The following is a 6,653-nucleotide window of genomic DNA, read 5'->3' on the forward strand; positions in this document are numbered from 1 at the left end:
CTCTGGACACTGAAGCAGGAGAATTGCTTGAACCTGGGAAGCGAAGGTTGCAGTGAGCCGAGATCGTGCCACTGCACTCCAACCTGGTGACAGAGGGAGACTCCATCTCAAAAAAAAAAAAAAAAAAAAAAAGAAAAGAAAAAAATGCAACATGTGTTTTCAGTACAACCGCAGCTCCAGGAAGAGCTCCACACGTAACCACATTTCCTCCCTAACTAAATTGCCATCCCAAAGCCCTGGCATATTGAAATTCTGGGGCAGCCAACTGTCCCATTACATCCCAGCCCAAGAATCTTCTCTGTGTTCAACCAAACCCCTTCTCCCTTTGCTCGTGTGTGTGTGTGTGTGTGTGTGTGTGTGTGTTTGTGTGTGTGTGTGTGAGGTGGGGAAGACTGTCTTTGGCTGTTGGATTTTCACTTTCTGCATCTGTGATCCTGGGAGAAGAGGATCCTCATACCACTGTGCATAAAGATGTGTGTTTGGGGATATCTCACATGCAGATTGCAACCTAAGGACTTATCCCAAATCACCAGTTTTGTTCACTGTAGAACAAATCAAAGGACTAAGAAATACTCAGGGGCATCCCCTTGTGGCCACCAGGGGTGAGGCTGAGGCTAGGTGCGCAGTGCAGGCCCCTTTGACCTTGCGCCCGGCTGCCAAGCATTTTAAATAGAGCTATGTATTTGTCTTATTTATTTATTTATTTATTTATTTATTTATTTATTAATTATTCTTTGAGACGGAGTTTTGCTCTTGTTGCCCAGACTGGAGTGCAATGGCGCGATCTCGGCTCACTGCAACCTCTGCCTCCTGGGGGGTTCAAGCAATTCTCCTGCCTCAGCCTCCAGAGTAGCTGGGATTACAGGCATGCGCCACCACACCACCCCGGCTAATTTTGTATTTTTAGTAGAGACGGGGTTTCTCCATGTTGGTCAGGCTGGTCTCGAACTCCCGACCTCAGGTGATCCGCCCACCTCGGCCTCCCAAAGTGCTGGGATTACAGGCGTGAGCCACCGCGCCTGGCCTGTTTCATATTTTAAAATCGTGTACACAAAGGATCTGATTTAATGACAGAGACATGATAGCTCCTCAGTAAGTGACAGCTGCCAGTATTATTGTTGGGTGCACAGTGCAGGCCCCTTTGACCCTGGGGTTGGAAGCAGCAGCGAAAAGGGCATGGGCATGCTCAGGCACCCTGTCCCCCAAGAGGATGAACACTCCTTGGGCCTCCACAAAGGCAGTGTTAGAAGGCATGCCTATCCTGAAAAATGCCCCTGAGCCGGACAGGGAGGGACCAGGGCGCGTCATTGGAATCTGGTTTTCCAGAAAGGCAGCTTGGAAAGAGATTTATTGGGCAGACACGCCTGGTATACTTAGGATGTCCTGCCCTGACTCTGGGGACAGGACATGGGGAGGAGGCTCACTTCAAGCTTCTGGAGCTCTGTGAGGTCAGGAGCTCCCCACAGCTTGCAGTCTGCCCTCCACTGTTTTTTGGTCAGTCTAAAAGGTCAATTGGTATAACGGGAAGCACACCAGCCTCCTTCCCCAGCTGACCTTGAGCAAGTCCCTCTGCCTCAGTGGTCCCAACCTGTCAGATATATGGGTGGGACGAGAAGACTTGAAAAGCCCTTTCCAGCGTTGACATCCTAGCATCGCTTTGCTTCATGACTCTTATCTGCCTAGACGCCGTTCTAGATTTTGGGGGAGCAGCTGTGAGCTCCCCAGGCACAACCCTTTCTTTCACAGTTTATGGGTGCTGGAGAGACAGACAATAAACGCATCAATAAACAGATAAAGATCCTTTTGGGCAGTGGCAAGTGCAGTTGGAGATACAACCAGGTGGCAGGGTAGCATGATGGAGGGCAGAGGGAGGGGAAACATGAGGGACGGTGGTCAGGGAGGGACTCTGAGGAGGTGACACTGGAGTTGAGACCTGGGGATGACATGAACACATGCTTAGGGTCGGGTGCAGTGGCTCACGCCTGTAATCCCAGTACTTTGGGAGGCTGAGACAGGCGAATCGCTTGAGCTCAGGAGTTTGAGACCAGCCCCGGCAATGTGGCAAAATCCCATCTCTACCAAAAGATACAAAAAATTAGCCAGGCAGACTATGCCTGTGGTCCCAACTACTCGGGAGACCAAGGTGGGAGGATCGCTTGAGCCTGAGAGGCGGAGGTTGCAGTGAGCTGAGACTGCACCACTGCACTCCAGCCTAGGTGACAGAGTGAGACACTGTCTCAAAATAAACAAACGAACAAACAAACAAACAAAACCACTCTTGAAACAGCTTGGTTGAAACAGCTTGAACAGCTTAGGGGAAGGGTATTAGAAACCCAGGAATGGCAAATGCAAGGGTCCTGAAGGACACATGTTCTGGGTACAGCAAGAAGGCCAGAGTGGCTGGAAAAAGCTGTCAGGAAGGCATGGTCTTATAGCCATGATAAGTCCTTGAATTTGTTTCTTTTCTTTCTTTCTTTCTTTTTTTTTTTTTTTTTTTTTTTTTTTTTGAGACGGAGTCTCTCCCTATTGCCCAGGCTGGAGTGCAGTGGCGCTATCTCGGCTTACTGCAATCTCCACCTCCCCTGTTCAAGCGATTCTCCCGTCTCAGCCTCCTGAGTAGCTGGGATTACAGGCGCATGCCACAGCGCCCGGCTAATTTTTGTATTTTTAGTAAAGACGGGGTTTTACCATGGTGGTCAGGCTGGTCTCGAACTCCCGACCTCATGATCTGCCTGCGTTGGCCTCCCAAAGTGCTGGGATTACGGGCGTGTGCCACCTCGCCTGGCCCTTGGATTCATTTCTACGGACAACCCCATTTTAAGCTCTGGTGAACTTTAAGCAGGGGAGTGGCCTGATTTGATTTTTCTTTCTCTGTGTCTTAGGAGAGTGGGTCCCCAGGAGTTAGTTGCTCCTTGCCTTGCAGGGCTTGGGCTGGGGTCAGGCACGGGGGATACCCCAGCAGTGAGAACTCAGCTTCCTGTGTGGGTGGCCACTAGTTAGCAACCCCAGTGAGTGTGAATCCTTCCCAGGAACCGCTCCTCCTTGCCGGGTCCCGCCCCTGGTCCAGGAGAACCAGTTCTTCAGCCCAATGAGCACCTATCAAGAGTCATGCGTCTATGTTTTGGTCATAGCTGGGGAGTGCCCCATCTACATCCTCATGCCTGATCCAGTCCCTGTCCCTGCCCCAGCCACATTCACATCCTCAGCATCCCTGCCGCCATCTCTGTCTCCCTCAGGAACCTAATTCCCACTCCAGAGTGGAACCCTGAGCAAACCCAGGGCCATCCTAGGATTTGGGTTGGAGGAGACCTATTGGTAGCAGGCTATGACTCAGTTTGCCCAGTCCACTGCCCTGCTTCTCACCAAGCCTCAGCAGCCCCCTGGGGACACAGGGCAAAGGGGAGAGATTAGAAAGAGGAGGCTGAGAGAATTTGCATGGAATTTGCATCTTAAGATTTGCATCTTCAGGCTCCCAGCATCCTCTAAGAGTCATCAAGGTGGTTGAGGAGGGAGATCCCAGGAGGGAGATCCAGCTGGACAGCTTCTGTCTGCAGCCCAGGACAGCCAGCCCTGCCACCCAGAGCGGGGCACAACCCTCATCCTCAGCCTTCTCCCCTCTCCTCCCTCCCTCCTCACCCAACCCCTTTCCCTCCCCTACACCACGCCTTGCCCCTTCTCTCACCCTGAGCCCAAGTCGGCTCTCTTCGGATCTTCACCATAACTCCAAAGCCATCATCGATTCAATCCCCAGCCCTGACCTTGTCCTTGTCATTAACCCATTCAACTATGTTTTCAGTGTCTCCCAGGTATCAAGTATGACACCAGGAGATGGGGACAAAACCAAAAAAAATTATGGACTAATTTATTAGAGAAAACAGTCATCAATCAAAGATGTTAGCTATAGTGCTGTGAGAGCCATGTATAGTGAAATTTGGCCTTCCTGGAAAAAGCAATTATTGAGCTAAGATCAGGAGGAAGAGGAAAGGTGACCTCAGTTTGAGAGGTAGAGAGGAACAGCATGTGCCAAGGCTCTGGGGTGGCGACGAGCTGACTTCACTTCCTTCAGGTCTTTACTCGAAAGTCCTCTTCCCAAGGAGCCCTCCTTGGCCACTCTGTGTCTAAAATTTGCTCCTATTTCTTTTTTTCTGAGACAGATTTTCGCTCTTGTTGCCCAGGCTTGATTGCAATGGCACAACCTTGGCTCACTGCAACCTCCGCTTCCTGGGTTCAAGCTATTCTCCTGCCTCAGCCTCCCGAGTAGCTGGGATTACAGGCATGCGCCGCCATACCAGGCTAATTTTGTATTTTTAGTAGAGATGGGGTTTCTCCATGTTGGTCAGGCTGGTCCCAAACTCCTGACCTCAGGTGATCCGCCTGCCTCAGCCTCCCAAAGTGCTGGGATTATAGGCATGAGCCACCGCGCCCAGCACTCCTTTATCTTTTATATTATCCTTCCCTGTTCTCTCTTTTCTCTTCAGCACTTATCACTATTTAACATACTATTTAATGTATTTGGTTACTAGGTAATATTGTCTGCTTCCCTCACTCGAAGGCAAGCTCCATGGGTGCAATGAATGAAAGGCATGTGGTCCCAGACAGAAGAGAGCAAAGGGGAATGTGAGGTGTGAAGCCAATCAGGCAGGCCATGGGGGCCATGGGAGGGGATGGTGTCACTGTCCCAAAGGTAAAGAGGAGCCACTGCCAGTCTTGGTCAGGGTTGGGAGGAGGGAGCATAGAGAGTGATGTGAACAGATTTGGGTCTGGAAAAGATCATTTCAATCCCCAACTCCAGCCACATCTGTGTCCCTAACCTAAACCTGAATTGCAGTTTCGACCCCATTCCACATCCAATCTGGAACCTACTGGAACCTTCTCTTCATCTCACAATCCCAGCCCCCTCTGACCCTAACTTGGCCTGGGCACTGAATGACCTTCCTTCGATGGTGATAGAAGCGTGCCATCAGGGAGGAAAGCAGAGCTGTGCTTCCTGGTTGACAGGAGCTGCGCCTGGGAGGCGAAAGGAAAGGGGACAGGTCCAGAAAAAGGAAATAGGACCGTGCCTGCCTCCTCACTCTCCCTGGGTCCCAAATCCTATCTTTGGAGAGTCTATCTCTGACTCTCTCATAATTGCTCTTCACCTTACTCCTAACACCTTCTCCCTATCCTGCGGCTCTGACTTCTGTGATTCTATCAGCAACTAGTTCCCATTCCCAACCTCCCAGGCTTATTTTCTTCAGAGCACTTAGTATCCAAAATTATAGTGAACAAATTCTTGTTTACTGTTTCTTTCACTTCTTTCCCAGCTATTCCATAAGCTCCACGTATGTTTCATTTCTTCTCTGCGTCTGCAGTGCCTAGAACGCCGTGCACCGTGCTCACTACATATCTGAGGGAGGGAGGGAGGAATGACCTGGTTCCCAACAAACCCAGTTCCACTGGAGCCCAGCCCTGCCTCCAGCCCTCTTCCTAGCTTCATTCTTTTTTGGGAGGGAAGTGAGGGTATGTACTTCATGAAATTAAAGGATAACACATCATGAAATGAATGAAGTACCCTAGACGCCCCTCAGATCAAGATAAGAACACCTCCAGCAGCCTATATGGCCTCCCTCTGCCAGAGATACTCACCAGTAGGGGTTGTCTGAGAATTGCTCAGTTTTGCTGGTTCTGGAAGTTCCTATCAATGGATAACAGAATGTATCCCCTTTAATGTCTGGCTCTTTTTGCTCAATATCATCTTTATGAGACTCATCCACATTGCAGTTCATTCTTTCTATTCCTGGGTAGAATTCTATTTTATGATTATACCACAAAATATTGATCATATTAATCCATTATTTAACTTAATTCTTTTTTCTTTTTTTTTTTTTTTTTTTGGAGATGGAGTCTTGCTTTGTTGCCCAGGCTGGAGTGCGGTGGCACGATCTCAACTCACTGCAACTTCTGCCTCCTGAGTTCAAGTGATTCTCCTGCCTCAGCCTCCCAAGTAGCTGGGACTACAGGCGCATGCCACCACGCCTGGCTAATTTTTGTATTTTTAGTAGAGACAAGGTTTCACCATGTTGGCCAGGCTGGTCTTGAACTCCTGAGCTCAGGCGACTCACCTGCCTTGGCCTTCTAAAGTGCTGGCATTACAGGCGTGAGCCACCACGCCCAGCTATTTAACTTAATTCTTATGCCCCAGATTTCGTTCTGTCTTCTAATTTAGTTTTTTTTTTTTTTTTTGGTCTTCTGATTTTATATCCAACTCCAATCCCTCCCCAGTGGATCCTGGCCCCACAGGAAGCAACAGACCCCCTTCTCCTACCCTGATCGTTCCTCCCCGAAGCATCTTCAGGCCTTTCTGCACCCATGTGGTCCCCGAGCCCTAGCTTCAACACCTCCCACCCTTCCTGTCACAGACTCTGGGCCCTGGGGCAGAAGGATGGGACAGCTTTCTCACTGTGGCCACTACCTGCCCCATTTCCCAGAGAGGAATGGCCTGGAGGCTGGCCAGCTGCGCGCAGCAACTTAGTGCCCCTCCCCTTCCCCTCCCCCGCCCACCAGTGGCCTCAGAACCAATGCAGGTCACTCACTGCCCATGGCCCTGCTTAGCAGGGTGCCCGGCACTGCAGCCAATGGGGACTGGCAGGAGGAAGGAGCTTATTAGTCTGATA

The sequence above is a fragment of the Nomascus leucogenys genome, chromosome 19 (genome assembly GCF_006542625.1).
Source record: "Nomascus leucogenys isolate Asia chromosome 19, Asia_NLE_v1, whole genome shotgun sequence".
Classification (NCBI taxonomy): Eukaryota; Metazoa; Chordata; class Mammalia; order Primates; family Hylobatidae; genus Nomascus; species Nomascus leucogenys.